This window comes from Balaenoptera acutorostrata, chromosome 4, assembly GCF_949987535.1.
Source record: "Balaenoptera acutorostrata chromosome 4, mBalAcu1.1, whole genome shotgun sequence".
NCBI lineage: Eukaryota > Metazoa > Chordata > Mammalia > Artiodactyla > Balaenopteridae > Balaenoptera > Balaenoptera acutorostrata.
The window spans coordinates 81,523,114-81,541,288 of NC_080067.1; the positions used below are offsets into that span (position 1 = coordinate 81,523,114).

Below are 18,175 nucleotides of genomic sequence, written 5' to 3' on the forward strand. Positions count from 1 at the left end.
AAACATTTAGAGAAGAGCTAACACCCATCCTTCTCAAACTCTTCCAAAAAATTGCAGAGGAAGGAACACTCCCAAACTCATTCTATGAGGCCACCATCACCCTGATACCAAAACCAGACAAAGATACTACAAAAAAAGAAAATGACAGACCAATATCACTGATGAATATAGATGCAAAAATCCTCAACAAAATACTAGCAAACAGAATCCAACAACACATTAAAAGGATCATACACCATGATCAAGTGGGATTTACCCCAGGGATGCAAGGATTCTTCAATATACGTAAATCAATCAATGCAATAAACCATATTAACAAATTGAAGAATAAAAACCATATGATCATCTCAACAGATGCAGAAAAAGCTTCTGACAAAATTCAACACCCATTTATGATAAAAACTCTCCAGAAAGTGGGCATAGAGGGAAGCTACCTCAACATAATAAAGGCCATATACGACAAACCCACAGCAAACATCATTCTCAATGGTGAAAAACTGAAAGCATTTCCTCTAAGATCAGGAACAAGACAAGGATGTCCACTCTCACCACTATTATTCAACACAGTTTTGGAAGTCCTAGCCACGGCAATCAGAGAAGAAAAAGAAATAAAAGGAATCCAAATTGGAAAAGAAGAAGTCAAACTGTCACTGTTTGCAGATGACATGATACTATACACAGAGAATCCTAAAGATGCCACCAGAAAACTACTAGGGCTAATCAATGAATTTGGTAAAGTTGCAGGATACAAAATTAATGCACAGAAATCTCTTGCATTCCTATACATTAATGATGAAAAATCTGAAAGAGAGATTAAAGAAACACTCCCATTTACCACTGCAACAAAAAGAATAAAAAAAAAAAACAATGTCAGCTTTGCCACTGAGGACAACTGTAAGCCAACTGGTCCTTGTGAAGTCCTGAGTTAGGGACAAGTCATGACTCCAAATCCCCCAGCTCTCTACCTGCCCTTCAGGTGGGGACAGATTCCTGTATCTTACTTGCCCAACTGCCCTAGCTCATCTGGCTTCCTCCCTCTGCCCTAACACAGGCTGCAAAGTTCCAACAGAGATTCAATTATGAGAAATCCTTTGACTGTGCCCACATGAACCATGTGGATGACCCTCAGTACTGAGGAAATGGAAAACTTTATGGAGTTCCCTGATGGAGTTCCCAGGTAGTAAACATCAATGATCTGGCTTCCCTAAAAGTCCATCAATCCTGGGACTTCCCTTCCCTGGTGGTGTAGTGATTAAGAATCCACCTGCCAATGCAGGGGACACAAGTTCGATCCCTGGTCTGGGAAGATCCCACATGCCGCAGAGCAACTAAGCCCATGCGCCACAACTACTGAGTCTGCACTCTAGAGCCCACAAGCCACAACTACTGAGCCCGTGTGCCACAACTACTGAAGCCCGCGTGCCTAGAGCCCATGCTCAGCAACAAGAGAAGCCACCACAATGAGAAATGAGAAGCTCGCACACCGCAATGAAAAGTAGCCCCCGCTTGCCACAACTAGAGAAAGCCCACACACAGCATTGAAGACCCAACGCAGCCAAAAAATAATTAATTAATTAATTTAAAAAAAAAAAAAAAAGTCCATCAGTCCTGGCCTCGAAGCATGCACACAAGAAAGCCTAGTTAAAGACATCCATGTAAAAAAGCCAACTATAAAACTCTAAGAAGAAAAACTTTTACAGTCTTAGGGTGGGAAGGTTTTCCTAAGCGAGACACAAAGCTCAACATACTGGCTTGTATATGCATTTTTTTAAATCTCTGGAGGGATATACAAGTCACCTAAGGAGAACAGGGGATGGACAACAGAACAGCATTGAAAAGGAATACTTTTCACTGGATATTTTTTTTTTACACCTTTTGAACTTTGACCCTTGCACTGTACTTAACTTTTTAAAGGATGTTTTAAGATGATGCAGTCAAGAATAAATAAAACTGTTCTTTGAGTCTAGCTGCCATGATGTGAGAAGCCCAAGCCACATGGAAAGACCACATTAAGGAGAACCAAGGACCCATACTGAGAAGCCCAGCTAGTCCCAGCCCCACCCAAACCAACTGCCGTCCACGTAAATGAGGCCACTTTGTAGCTTCCAGCCATCCCAGCAGATACCACATGAAACAGAACTAACTGCCTGCTCAACCCTCACGATCATAAGACATGGTAAATTGTTGCTGTAAGCCACTATGACCAGGGGTGGTTTGTCACAGTGTAAAGATAAATGAAACAGGGAGTCATTGGTAAATGGAGAGACGTTAAAGCCACAAGACTGAATGAGATCACAAGGAAGTATTGAAAAGGACTGTACTTCATTTCGTCTAGAAGACAGAAGCATGTCTAGTCTCAGGACCATATCTATCTGTCTATCTATCTATCTATCTATCTATCTTGGAACTTGAATTCTGAAGACAGTGTTGTCACAGGGGTGTCTAATTAACATGCTTGCTTGAATTTTAAGAAGAAGTCAGATTTTCTCTGACAGGAAGTAAATATGTCTGATTTGGCTGCTTTCTTTGACAATGAGAGCTGCCTTTTCCAATTCATTAAATTTCCAGCTCCAAGATTTTTAAGAAAATATATTTAAAGCCTGTATACAATATACAACACGCTAGAAAATATTTTATTTGCAACCACTTAAACTTATGGTAAAAAAAAAAAATGTTTAATGTCAACTTAGATGTGTGAGGGGAGTATATGGTTCTCAATATGCTTTTAGGGCATACATAAACAAAAAAGTCTGAAACCTACTAAGCTGTGTACAGTATACCCACATAATGGAATATTATGCAGCTGTTAAAAATAATAAGGTTTTCTGCAAATAGATACGAAAAGATCTTCCAAGCATACTGTTGGGTTAAAAATGCAAGGCACAGAACAATAAAGTTAGTATTCACTCAGTTTTGATAATAAAGTGGTAAAATAAGGATGGATTCAGATTTGCCTATATTTTAAAAAAGAAACACTGGAAGGATTCACAAGAAAATAACACTGATAGTTACCCATGGAAGGAGGGGACTGGGTAGATAGGCATAAGGTCGTATTTGATATTGTATTAATTTTTGAACAATGGTAATGTATTATATTATATTCATGGATTTTTTTAAGTCCTCAGAGGGAAAAAAAGGAATGTATAAAATTGCAAAAACATGAACAATGTTAAAAGATAATCTAGGAGACAAATATTTGCTACACTGCAACAAAACATCACAAAAAGGATTAATACCTCGAATTTACAAAGAGCTCCTAAAAACCAGTAAGAAAAAGCTAAACAACCCAGTATAAAAATGAGTTAATAAGAACAGGTAATTCACAGAAGAAGAAACACAAATGATTGATAAAAAGTAAAAAGATGCCAACCTCTACTAATGATCAGGGAAATGCAAATTAAAGCATAACAGCATGCATATTTTACCTATCATATTGGAAAATATATATACATAACCCGGCAGGAGAGTATATTGACGTAACATTTTTAGAAATCAATTTGGCAATACCTATCAACATTTCTAAAGTGCATAGCCTTCAATCCAGCAATTCTACTTACAAAATCTCACCTACTGCACTTACACAAACGTTTCAGTGTATTCTGTAAAAAACAGCAAAAAAACTGGAGATAACCTAAAAATCCAACAATAAGGAACTAGTAAAATAAATTATGATACAATCTACATTATACTTTGAAACCATTATAAAGGACAAGCAATTTTACACATAGTGACTTTTAAGGCTGTCCATGATATATTGTTGGGTAGGAGAATACAATTTGCAAGATAATTTGAAATAATTTGTATTATTCCATTTTTTGGTGAGAATAGATATGGAATATAAATATACACATACACACTATGAATACGTATTTCAACGTGCATAGAAAAGGAGTTCTGGTAGGACATAACACCAAACTGTTAACAGTGGTTATCCCTAGGAGATAGGGGTAGGTGGTTAGAGAATAGTATTTCATAAAATTTTATGTTGTTATAATTTTTTATCATAAGCATTTGTTACTTTGGTAATTTTCAAACCATTGCAGGCTGACTGAAGTAGGAGCTCAGACCTTTTCTGAAAGCTGAGAGGTCCCTGAGGGCCAGAACAGCAAGTTCCTTCTCCACTTCCCACTCACAGGGTCTGGAATGTGAGATGGTCCCCAGAGAACCCACAGGCCATCATAAGCAAGTCCCTGGACTCATGCACCCATCCACTGGCTGGCAGAGGCAGTTCCTCCCACACTTTGCTCCACTCCTTGCTTACCACAGGGATCGGATGGGTGCTTCGTGACCTCAACGAGCACTCAGTACAACCCAACTCTTCTCAGCCTATTCACTTGCCAGCTACTTAGACATCTTGTGGGACTTTGGTCAGAGATGGCGACTGTGTTTCATCTCAAGTTCCAGCTCTAACCAGGGGCAGTGACTGTCCAGAGCTTTGTGTTAAATCAAGTTACTATCGTCCCCTTTGTATCAATAAATATCTTTGAGACCAAGTGGGGGGGTGGTGGTGGGGAGGAACAACCCTGAGGCCACAGGCAGGAAGGATGTGGAAAGAGTGACACGACCGTCAATTAGTGACGGCTGCCAAGAGGAGGCTGGAAGAGCCGTAGCACGTGGGCTGGCAAGTCTGCCATCCCTGCCCTGGAACAGTGGGCTCTGACTCACTAACACTGATACTCTCAAATCCACCATCTCTACTGGGAGTGTTGTTACTTTGGCAGGTGGAGACTGAAGGGGGGCACTGAGGGTGAAGGAGGGTGACAGCTCACTATGGCTGCGTCATAAGTGCTGTGTCCATCAGAAGACAGGGTGAAGGCGAGGAGAGCCTGAGGAAGGGGAAGGATCCACTAACAGGTGGAGTTGTGCCCCAAAAAGCTTCAGATGGAAGGCTCTGAACATCTGGGTACAGTGCAGGCCCAGAGCCTGGGTTCCATCTGTCGGGTCTTACCAAGTTCCTTAACCCAAGGACACGCAGTTGTGCCCATGTAAGAACACAGCTTTCACAACTGTGAACCATCCAAGTGCCCTGTTCATTGGGAATTCACTCATCTTCCCCATCCCCGCCACCAAAACCAGAAAAAACCCAAAGCCAAAAAATTCTCAGAACTTCACGTGTTGTAACTAAAAACACTCAATAAACAAAGCCAGCCCTTGGGCTCCCTTGGGAAGTAATTGTCTAAGAATGTTTCTTTTCTTTCAGCTGGTGAGAGAGAGACAGACGTGCTAAGGCTGTGCGGAGCTCATCTTGAAAGCATTAATTTTTCCAAACACCAACATGCAGTTCCTGTGCTTTTCCGGAGCGAGTGGCAGCAGGCTGTGAGGAGGCTGCAAGGACGTCCCTCTGAGCAGGGTCTGCCTGAGGGGGTTCAGAGGAAGGGTCATTACCTGCCATGGGGAGGGGCTGCCCAAGGCCCATGAGGGCACTGATGCCTTGGGGTGGATCACTCATTTCCAAAACGGGAAGAGAGAAGGCAGAACCAATACCTCTGCCCCTTTTCAGGCCCGTTCTCTAGGGGCCCAGGGGCAATCGGTTAAAACGTTCTTCTTCCTCACCCATTCCTCACCACCTGTAGCCCTGACAATCACACACAAGTGGCCTAGCACCGGGAAAGGGTGCCCAGTTTGGGTGGTAGAGGTCTTTAAACCACTTCTTCTTCTCTTCCCCATTTAGGGATGGCAGTCCAGAGTGGAGGCTGCAATCTGGTCACCCAAAGTGTAACTGTTCTTTGTTGTCCCAAGTCCATTCTCCCCAGGAGGCTGGCGACACTCTGCTCTGCAGTCCGCTCACAGAGGACAAGACACAACGAACCATCTACAGCGGCAAGGGAGAGTCTCATCGCCTGCCTGGTGAAGGCAGACATGACAATTAGGATACACCGGAAGCCCTGACAGTCTGTCCTAGACCTTCTCCAAGTGGACTGCTACCACTGGGGCCCATGTACACCCAGCAGCATGCCAGGATTCCCACTGGGGATCAGTGCCCACCCCTGCCCAGGCTTAAATGCTGTATCACCACCAAGACTTCACACGCCAGTTCTACCACTGACTAGTTGCGTGAGACTGTTCAAGTTACTTCACCTCCTGTGCCTCTGTTTTCTTTTCTGTAGAATGAGAGTGATACTAATAGTATTTAAATAAGTTAACAAATACAAAGGGCTTAAAGTAGTACCTGGCACACAGTGAGTACTATATATGTGCTTATGATTATGATTATTATTAACTGTCCAGCCTTCACTCTCCATGCTCAGCTAGCTCTTCCTTTTGGTCCACTGCATGTACTCTTCCCATGCTTTGGAACATTGTTTCCTACCTGTCATTATCTAAGCTATCTGTGCTAATTCTCTAAGTCTCTAGAAGGCCTTCCCTGCCCCATCCAGCTGGGCTGGGTCTCCCTGCATATGTACCCATCATACCCTGTTCTTTCTCGGTATCATATTGAATCCATTATACATCAGATTATATTCCAATTGTCTATATGTCTCCTCAGCCAGGTCCCATTCATTGCTGTATCCCTAGTGCCTCGCACAGAGAAGGCAATCAATAAACATGTGTTCAATGAATGAATGAATGAATGAATGAGGAATAGATAAAGGGAAGCTTTCATTTGTTCAACAAGCATTTAACAGGTGTCTACTCTATGTCATATCCTGGACTATACCTGGAAATATATAAAGGAGAACATCCAGGAGGCTCCCCAAGAATTCACAGTTTGAAAAGCAGAGCTTCTGCCTTCTAGCAGTAACTCAAGAGAAAATAGGGGATAGGTGTAGCCCTGCCCAAGGCAGGAGGTCACCAGGTCCCAGAGAGAAGGGGTGGCTCTTGGAGGGAAATACAGGTTTGCCCAGAGTGGGTCTGTTTAACTTGAAGCAAGCAACAGAAGCCCTGAACCTAAGATTCTGTGTATTTTCCCTGTATTTGAAGAATAAATGTAGCTTTGCAAGACCTGTAAAAAACAAAAGGTGAATTATTCTTTATGAGGGTGGTTTATTTACCCAAGTACTATCAATCGAACTCTTCCTAGAGAAACACTGGTCAGTTCATTGCATCCATGCTGTCTGCAGACTTGTCTGCACCAGACTGCAAACACCTACAGACAGAGACCATAGTTAGTGCATTTTTGTACCCCACCCCACTCCTGCCTGCCACTGGCACCTAGCGCCTAGCAGAGTGCCTTGTCCAGGGTAAAGGAACATTGCAGATGCAAACGGGGAACAGCTCACTCATTTTGTATCATTTCTTCCCTTCTGCATTCTCACTATGTTTTTATGTTTGTTTTATTAGCTTAAGGGAAAGGAAAAAAGAAACATCAGGAGTTAAAGGAGTATTTGTTGTTCCTTCCTAATTTTTCTCTTCTGAAGCAGAACTGACACCACCACCATCCCACCCCGCGAATAAGGCCAGCTGTGGGATTTTGGAGATCTACTTGCCTGTAACTTTACCAGAAGCCTTTGATAGCTCAGGCTCACTGAAGGAAAAAAAGGAAACAGAATTTCTACTTATAGTAAGAAAAAGCCGAAGCAACTTTTTCCTTGGAGATGACATCATAGATACTTGAGGTTATGTTTTCCATACTAGATGCCCTAAAAATGAGGCCACAGAGGTTCTTTTCCTTAATGAAAAGTCCAAGCCTGGCCACCTCCAGAAGGGCAATAGAGCTCCCAAATCCCAGGCTGGGGAACGGGGGACTCCAGGGACCACCACCTTACGCAGTTGAAGCCACGTGACTGCACATCTGTCCCGAGGATTTTCAGGGTCGCAATGCCTTCACCCTCCGTCACCCACTCCAGGACTCTGGTCCCACCATCCTTATCGTTTTGAGGGTCATCTGTGGCACGTCATAAATACAAATTTCAAAGCCAGATCAAAGTTGAGTTGGAAATTATCTGTCTCATGATTTCCATTCTTCTTACGGATAAGGCATAGTAAGCTAATAAGGCCTGTAACTCAGAAAATGTCTTTTTACCACAAGAACTAGATTGAGAAAACAGGTGCCCATGGCTGTGTGTCAATGCGCGTGTCCATGTCCCTACACCTGTGGGTGTGTCCATGTGACTATATCTCTGCATACCGTAAACTAGCCTGAATAACACTGGAAATATAACCCTAGGTACTGAGCTTATCACTAAGGCTGCTGTGTCTCTGCCACCAGACACAGTCTCTCTGGGAGACCAACTGGTTTGGGAACATATAGGTAAGAAGGGTAATTTGAGAACAGATAGCTTATTTTTTCCTAATATCTTTGAGTTGGAATGAACACTTCCCATGGAGGTACATAAAAACATTGCTCATTAAAGTGTTACCCGCATATACTTTAAATGACACTCATCTTGGGCAATGTATATCATCCTCATTTCCCTCCGTGACAGGCACACGAGGGTGGGTGAGCAGGAGAACATCATATAGTGTGCGTCTGGATCTCTGCTAAACCTTTGGCAAATGTCCTCCACAATATTCTTGTAGATAAGATAGTGAAAAATGAACAGGATAAGAGTACAGTTGGATGGAATTGCTGTAGATAAACTGCAGGACCCAAAGAGTGTTTATTAGGACAATACAGTGAGCTTTAGGTGGGATGCAGGTCTCTGGTGGTAGCCACAAAGCTCTTCCCTTGACTGTTGTGTTTGACTGAAAAAAAAAAAAAAAAGTTCCTAAGATGACAAGATGAAAGATATGCTTATAGTATGGACAGATGATACAAAACTGGTATAGTGAGCTTAATATTGTAAGAGATGACCAAAATCAATATGTAAATTTATCTTAGCAGATTTGAACACCAGGTCAAAATTAACAAAGGCAAGCTTTATGCCTGAGATCTACATTTTAAAATACAAAACGTACCTATCACTCACTCAGCAATTCCAGTCCTTTGTATCTACCCTAGAGAAATACTTGTGTATGTGCCTGCTTGTTCACGAACATTCACTGCAGCACTGTTTATAATGGTAAAAATATAAAAAGTAAAAGAAACAGAAACAACAGAAGAATTGCTAAGACAACTAGGGAATATCCACAGTGAGAAATACTATCCAGAAGAGTTTCAAGACATGTCATTGCATGAAAAAAAAAAAGTTGCAAAATGATATGAAAAGCCTGATATGTTAACCTCAGACATACACACACACAGAGATATTTACAAATTTCTACAGATATATATATAGAGAGATAGATAGATAGATATACATATAAGCAAATGCATGGAAAGGTCTGGAAGGTCCCTAACATCTGCTACCACGATCTACCTCCAGGGACAAATTAATTGCTATGAAGTCAAAAAGGGCTTTCACTTTACCTGTAACATCTGAAATTCAGAATGTATTGTGTTAAACTGTGTGATTCAGCGTTTGTTTTAAAGTCTTGCTTTTCGCTTTTAAAAAAAAGTTCAGAAATAGGGGGAAGGACAAATTCTTGGGGTTTCCATTACCACAAACCTAAGAGGTGTCAGCATTGTGTAAAGACTACAAAAAGCTAATTCATACCACACAGAGTGCATCTGAAGTCTGGCGTCCAGGTAGCCTGCAAGTACCAGGGATCACTTAGCTGATCAAGTCTGTAGCACTGTGTTGGATCAAAGCCTGGCAGCACAATTAGGCAGGGACACTGGCAAAGTAGAAAGCAACTAGGGGAAAGAAATGCCTATGGGGAGTCTGAAAAGCACGACTTCAGAATAAAGATTGAAGGAACCACAATTTTTTAACCTCAAAACAGGATCATGGGGAGATAGGCTGCTTCAAATATTTGAAGGGTCATAATGCAGATGACACAGCAAACTTATATTGGGTTTTTCCAGGGGTAAAAACCAGGGTAAATAAAAACAAGTAATTCTTCCTATTTAAAATAAATAAAAAGAAGAAACATTCTGATAGAACAAATGACAACAGAATAGTCTGTCAGGCAAGATCATGAGCTCCCTGTTACTAGAGGCATTCAAGTAAGAGCTTCTATATGAAAAGATATTGGATTTAATTAGAAGCAAAACTATGTGATCTTTAAGATCTCTAACAACTTTAATATTTTATGATTCCATATTTTGGCTGCAGAATCAAGTTTCAATCAATGTGTACCCCCATCAACTTCAAATCCCACAGGTGATGTACTCTGCCACCAGGTGGCAGTAGATGCTTTGGACTCTGGATCCTAAACGTTAGCTGTGGCGAAAAAGAAATTAGCACAATTTTATATTTTTTAAAATAAAATTTTAAAAAGAACAGATACAAACATCAAGTCCAAAAGTAGCCTATTTCAAAGGAACATGTAAGTATAATTCATAATTTTTCTGATTACTCCATCACAATGATTCTTAATCACTTGCTGTCCTCTTGTACATTTCCTTTGTACAGGGTCTACAAAGAGAACCTTATCTTCTTCTGTGGCCTCCTCTCTCTGGTGTCAAGTTTCCTGACTTGCACACAGTTCCAGATCCCTGCGTCTCCTCCTAATGCAAAAATCTCCTCTGCTTTCTCCGCAGCTGCAGAGCACGTCTGCTACTACAGTCTTTCTTCCAGACCCAAGCAGAAGACCTAACAGGAGGGTCAGAGAAACACCCCAGCCATTTCCTGCTTCTAGCTTTCCTGCCCCTGTATCCACACAGCTGGAGCCACAAAACAAGCAAGCAGCAAAAACAGAACAGACTGAGTAGCTGAATCTCCATACCCTGACAGCATGAAAGTATATGATTATCTTCTGCAAATTAGAAGAGAATAATCTCCCACCCAGCTCTTAAAGAAAGGGGAAACTTTGCTTCTCTAGCCACAGCTGTCAGCTTGGGTGTTGCTTAAAATTTGAATACAATCAACAACCCTTGTCCCAGTCCCTAGCAACCTAAAACTATAACATTGCCTTGGTTACAGATCATTTCAGAAAACCTGGTTCTCAGAAAGCATTTCTGTAAGAGCTTGTGAGTGAATGAAAACAAAGCAAGGTTTTCTTAAAACTGAGATTTAAAGCAGTTTCTTCACAATAAACCATGTACCTGAGTCAAGGTCTTACTCATCCTTCTGGTCTCAGGTGAAACACCTCTTCTTCCAGGATGCTCTCAGTAAGCTAGGACTGTGTTGGTTGCCCCTGCTATGTGCACCAACAGTACCCTGTACCACCTGCCTTGGTCACAGCCCTGCCCCTGCCAGGCCACTGTCCTTACCACACTCACTTCAGTGGCCTCTGTACCAGCCCGTTACACCGCAGGATTCATGAAGACCTAGACTGTATCTGTTTCTTTTACAACTGAATCCCCTGAACACAGTAGGACTATAAATATTCATGAAACTATCATAAATACACATATTATCAATTAACTACTTAATGTGGAGCCCAACTGAGGATAATATTCATCCTTTCCATTGAGGATAATATTCGTCCATTCCACAAACTTCTCCTGAGCATCTTTTGTGCCAGTGTGGTACAAGATGTGTCAAACCCAGGCTCTGCCCTCAAAGAGCATGCAATGGGGTAAGGAAATCAAGACAAGTACACAAATACCTATGCTACAAAGTAGACACAGCAAAACCAAAAAAGGATGGATAACAGAGAATGAGAAAATGGCCAAGGCAGTGGGATCACCAAGTAGTTCAAAGTAGCTGGAGCTAAGGCTGTGGGACAGGTAATACTGGCACCAAAGCCTGGAGGCCCTTGAGTAATACCTTCAATTAAAGAATCAGTGTATGTCAAGCTAAGTGCTTTATATTCATGATTTCATTTATTTCTTGAAACAATTCTGTTTAAAATCCTCCTGTTACAGAGAAGGAAACAGGCTCAGAGGAGTCGAGAAAACTGCCTAAGTTGGCACAGCCAGTAAGTGGCAGAGCTGGGATCTACACCTAGGCCAGACTAATGACTGTTGCTGTAATACCATAGGGCTTTGGAGCCTGAGATGCCAAGTTAAGGAACTGTTACTTTATCCAGTGGGCAACGCAGAGCCACTTTGAGTAGGAATACGCCACAGTCAAAGTTTGTGCTTGGGAAGATTTATCAGACAGTAATGGAGCTCGGGTTGGGAGCAGTCAGGCTTGAAGCCTACTGCAATGGTTGCAACGTTGTATCGTGAAACTCCTGAACTGGGAGAGCAGCAGCAAGACTGGAAAGGTGGTTCCAAGCTGAAGAATCCAGGGCAAGAGTGGGGACAGTCTAGGATGATCCCAAGGTGTACACCTGAGTGACAATGGGCAGGGATTCGGAAGTGGCACATGCCTGCTTCTCTAGTGCCTCTGCATGTGTACGTGAGTTTGTGGTGCCTGTGGGAAAGGATAGGAATGAGCACAGGCATGGGTGGAGCTCCAAAATGGGGGCAGCCTAAATCCTCACCCCCACATCTCACTATGCACTGCTGCTGCCTGCAAAAGCACCCTGAATTCCCCTAACCATCCCACCCACTTGGAGCATCTGAGCCCTAGCAACTCACAAAAGCAGTAATGTAGCACAAGGCATCAATCATGTCCACCCAGGTCTACTCTCCTCCAGCTAGCCTGCCCCAGCACAGAGAATACCTGGTCCCAAATCAGCACCAAGAAGCAGAAGAGTGCTAGACAGAGTTAGAAGCTCCAGGCAGTAACCCTGACTCCCTGTAACCTTGGGCCAAAGGCTTAACTTCTCTGGATCTGTTTCCTCATCTGTAAGACAAGCAGTTTGGACCAAAGTCAGAAGTTGCACACTGGAGGCCCACAGGCCAAACTCATCCTGCTAATGGACTTTGTTTGACCAACACAGTGTCTTTTAATTGAATTAGTTTCAACACTTAAAAATCAGGCTACTGCACAAAGAAAATAACCTATCTGAATCTTCTCTGAAACAAGGAGATATGGCAACAAGGAGCTCACATTCCCATGTGGCATCCATCAGCTGGGGCTGAGTAGCTGCAGCCCCCCGAGATGAGGTACCACCCTCCAGTCTGCCACCGTCCCCACCACTCTCTACTGTTCCCTGATACTCTCCACTCACCATCTACACTTGGCCCATTTTGATATTTCAGGTAATGGTCTGGCTCCTTTGGGCACCTGAGTTCATGACCCCTAAGAAGATGATGATCTAAAATATCATCACTGTGAGGCTCAGGAATTGGGGACAGTAAACAAAAGCACAGAGAAGCTGGCAGTGAACTCCCCACAGTGGCAGATGCGGGCCAGGGCTTGCTGCAGCTGATGAGGGTTTATTAAAACCCATGTCAGGCTTGCCCACCATCCCCACAGCCCCACCCCGTCAATGAGGAACTCACGGATGACATCAGCCTTGGACACAGTCAGAGAAAGCCCATCATGAAGCAATTTGCTTCCCCAGCCTCTCTAATTTAACAATTAGCTCAACAACCCTGGTCAAGCACTTGCTGCTGAAGCAGAAAAGTGATCCTGACCAGCAGCAGCTTCAGCCTAGAAGCTTCACAAGGTCCTTTCCCGCACTGCCCTCGCTTCAGCTGGGTCTGCCTCTCGGCTCACACAGACAGATATTCTCAATATCTCCAAAGGGCTTCCACCTTCTCCTTGAGCCTCCCACTTGAGCTCCTTGGAAATTCTCCCCCATGTCCAAACTCAGTTTCTCCTACTACAACTTTAGCCCACCCTCTGTTAGTCTGTCCTGCAGAGATCCTGGCCTCATCACAGGAAGCAAACCAGGCCAGAATGCTCCAGTCAGTCACTTCTCTGGCTCTTTGGGAGCTGGGGTGTGGAAGGGAAGCCTGCACAGAATCCCTGCTGCAGGGAGGAGGGTATATTCACAAGGCTGGAACATCCTAGGCACAGATCCTGACTCAGAGAACAAGTCTCAGGAACTGGGGCTTGCCCTGACCTGGACCGCATGATCAGCTGCCCATGTGCATCACCAAAGGGCCTCTCGGTAGAATGCACAGTACCTCCCTTGCCCAGCTCGTCCTGCTCCTGCCTCCAAGTCCTTTCTCAAGCGGTACCTTAAACCCTAATGCCAAATGTCAGAGAGAGATGCACACACATTGGTAAGGGGAGAGTGAAGAGAAGAGTTTATAAAGTCACAAGTCCACAGAAACCTGAAGGCTATTTTAAAATGTAGTATTAGAATTCCCAGGATAGATGGGGTGAGGTCAGGGACCACAACAGCAGACGCTCAAAAAGGAAAGCATCCCTGCGTGACTAAGGAGAAATTTCAAAGAGGCCACGGAAGAAGAAATGGCACATAAACACAAAACAACCCAGGAACTTAAGCCAAAAATAAAACTGAGGAATGCCAATGTCAAGGTCAATCACAGAGGTTATTTTGTTCCACCAAAGGGACACAATGAGATGGAGAATCAGGGGGAGCAGTGATGATGCTCCTGGTACAAGAAGTATCCTCGAGACAGAAAGTCCTTCCCAACTTGCCCTCCTCCATTGACAGGAGGGAAGTCAGGGTTGAAACTGCAGTTAAGTGCTCAGGAACCTGACTGACAAACGAGATGTAAATAAATCACCAGGACCATATGGCATCCACCTGGCAGTCCTGAAGGAATTCAAGGGTGAAATTGTAGAGCTGCTAGCCAAAATGTGTAACCTCTTATTACAAAGTCACTTGTGCCCTAGAACTGCCAGAGTACTCACGTAGCCTCCATTCATAAGAAAAAGATCCAGGGAGAATTCTCATTTTCAAACCAGGAAAGTCAGCAAAACATATGTGAAGAAAAGGACTACTTAGTGTGTAAGCAAGCATGACCTACCAGAGGAAAAGACAGGACAGTTCTTATAACAGCAAAGCATGCATACAAGAATCTTTGAAAGAATAAATATGAATGTGAATTAAAGAGAATATGTGGATGTAACTTACATAAATTTCTAAGAAATTATTAGCAAGGGATTATAGTAAAAAAGTATTTTTAATTGAATAATGATGCAACAGGAAAAACACTTTTTCAGTAAGCTGACTTAGAGACGAGAAACAAGTAAAAAAAAATTGACACGTCTTCAAATTAAGAAATAAAAAAGTGGCGTTCTTAAGGCATGAACAGTAGAACTGGTCTTATATAACATTCTTATAAATAATCTGTTGGAAGGAGTTAGTGGTGAGCTACTCCACAGGTCTACACTCTCCCAGGCAAGAAAAAGAACTGCTGATCCAGAGAAACGATAGGAAGGTCTTTTCAGATTCTAAGAGCTGATGTGAGGGAGGTGACTGAGTTTCAGTGTGATGGGCTCTATATGCCCTGTGACAGTTCCTTCGTCTCCTCTCTCTTGATAAGATGAATTCTGGGCTCCATTCCCTGGACCTTACGAACGTGGGCTCCAGAACCTACATATGCCTGGAAAATAGGAACAAATCCAGATTTAACTCACAGAAAATGTTTCTGGCTAGACTAACAGGGAGATTGTCCACCATATTTGGTTAAACCCTGACCAGTCAGGTTGACCATGGGCTGGCCCTTCTTCCCTTACCTGCAGTGCCCATTCAATACACAGAACTTCACGTTTATAAACCCAAGGCAGACATCCATAGAAGAGCCATGCTGATGCTATGAACTAAAAATTCTAAAACAAACAAGAGTGTAACTGGATTTACCTATTCCTTCGAATTAATTTTTGCTATTGCATCTTATGTCGGTCATATAGCAGAGAGCTAACCAGAGAAATGCAAACCTGAGTGAGTTGAGCATCTCCTACTGGCCCCACTGTTCCCTGTGACCATCTCATCTGCCTATCCTGCTTCTCCTACTGCTCCCTACATGAGTGACTGCCACATGCTAATAGGCTGTGCACCACTTTCTCAGCATCCATCTCTACTTATCCAAGTCCATTCATTCCTTCAAAACTACGGGCAAAACAACTCCTCCCCACAGTTATCCCCTAGCATCATGGGAGCTTAAAAGTTACTCTAGCATTCTGGGCTTGAGGTCAGTCCTTTGTTGGAAAACTCAGAAACAAAAAAGTTCTATGTTGTGTCACCTGCTAAAACTTGTTCTAATGTAACATAGTGGCTATACGCACAGGTTCAAATCCTAGCTCTACTGATCACTAGCTGAGTAAGCTCGGAGCTCAACATCCTCATTTGTCATGTGGATGGTATAATGTTTACCTACTTCAAAGGGCAGTTCTGGGGATCAACTGAGGTCATGCTTATAAAGGGCTTGGTACAGTAGCTGCTGCATAATAAACACTCAACAAAATTTAGCTGGTACTAACAATGTCTCCTTTCCTCTAGATCTAACAGATCAGCTCCTTTCTCGATTTTCTCCCCAATCTAACTGTAGATTTTAAAAGGCTGCTTTCCAAGAGGCAACTGATTCTAGCTGCCTCTGTTCTACAGCCCCTCAGTGCTCAGCTGACCCTTTACTATCTTCTTGTGCAGTATTTACTGGGTGCCAAAAACAACAGCAAAATACAACTGTGACAGGACCTGGAGTGCTCAGGTCAGCATGGTCTGTGGAGGCTGATGGACTGGGGAAACCAAACCATCATCCAAAAATTGCTTAGTGAGCATGTATCAATAAAAGCAAGGCTAGAGGAGTCTGCAGGATAATTCATGGCCCAAGGACAGCATACCACAATGGGCTGGTGTATATCCCCCAACATTAGAGCTAGACCTGCCAGAGAACCAAAGATCCCTTGTCTGTGGTCAGAGCCTGAATATGCACTACCAGCTTCTGTCTCTTTAATAACTTGCCTTTCAGAAGTGCCTCAGCTGACCAGCAACTTCTGTACAGTCTTTCCCCAGGCTGCCCTAGGTGCAATTAATTAGGCTTTGGATTACTAAATTACAGTCACATTTCAGCAGGGCATCCCTGAGATTATTCCCAGTTCATACTGATGAAGTCTTTTCTCTTCCTTCACACATTTGCAGAATATCTCCTGGTCCACAGCTGCAGATGATGGATCACATCCATGTAGGATGGATGGATGGACCTAATTTAACCCTCAAAGGCAGCTTCATTTCTATTATTTCCAAGTTCCTGGGAGACTTTGTTGTTACCTCCATGAAACCTCTATGGGCCAAAACTCCCCCAGGCCAGGATCCTCATCTATTTTATTCTTTAGTGAGTAGAACAAGAATTCATTAGCAGTAGGCACCTCATCAATGGCATTGATTGACCTGTTAAGTGAAGCTGCAGACATTTGCTTTCATTAACAGGAAGAGAGGGCTTACCCTGGTGGCGCAGTGGTTGAGAGTCTGCCTGCCAATGCAGGGGACACGGGTTCGAGCCCTGGACCGGGAAGATCCCACATGCCGCGGAGCAACTGGGCCCGTGAGCCACACCTACTGAGCCTGTGCGTCTGGAGCCTGTGCTCCGCAACAAGAGAGGCCGCGACAGTGAGAGGCCTGCGCACCGCGATGAAGAGTGGCCCCCGCTTGCCACAACTAGAGAAAGCCCTCGCACAGAAACGAAGACCCAACACAGCCAAAAATAAATTAAAAAAAAAAAAAAAAAAAAAACAGGAAGAGACCACTTTTCAAGCACTGGTGAGAGAGAGCAGATTCAGGGAGCAGACCGGAACAGAACAAGACCAGGAAGAGGGTATACTGAGCTGCTGTCTCTGTTGTCTTTATAAGGACTTGCAGAAATAAGTATAACATGTCCTTGGGTTGTATTTAGAAAATTGATACCCACTACTTAGAAAGAAACAGCTCGCCTTCCACCACATTTATCCTGGCCAACATCCTCTTTTCCTTCCCTGGTGTCTTAATAGCCCGTGGAAGAACATCAGCTTTAGTTCTCAGAAGAAAGAAACTTGGAGCCTGGGACAGGAATATGTCTTATTCTACAAATCACTGACTTCGTAGGCTAGGGAAGATCTTCAAGAGGTCTTTCAGGGATCCGTCTGGCTCAAGGACTGATGTGTCTGAGGGACATTCTAACAGAGGAGACGCCTTGCCAGTTGGGGGCTGCTCGCCTTCCTGTGTGGTTGTGGCATGGACGTCGCCTGCTCTCTTCTTCTGGGTTTAACTGAGCTACAAGGCAATGTTGATGAAAAGAGCCCATATTTGAAGGGAGGCAGCCTTGGGCGAAACCCTGGTCTTGACAATTTCTGGCAAATCACTTAACGTCTCTGAGTCTGTTCTCTCAAAGTACAGGAGGGAATACTACATTTCAGAGTTTGGGGAGGTCTAGAGAGGACATCTGAAAAGTGCCTAATCAATGACTGTTCTTCTGATGGGGGACTTCTGGCTAACTTGGCACCTGCAAAGACACCACCATTAGAGAAGTCACCACCAAGTAACACCTGACTGGCTCAGAGCACCAAGCACCCCAGCACAC

The 18,175-nt window shown here is 43.5% G+C and overlaps 1 protein-coding gene across 1 annotated transcript in view; it reads right to left on the reverse strand.

Moving 5' to 3' along the window:
• KALRN (kalirin RhoGEF kinase) overlaps positions 1–18,175 on the reverse strand; it is a 605,233-nt gene that overhangs the window by 548,954 nt on the left and 38,104 nt on the right. The gene's annotated exons all lie outside the window — the stretch shown is intronic.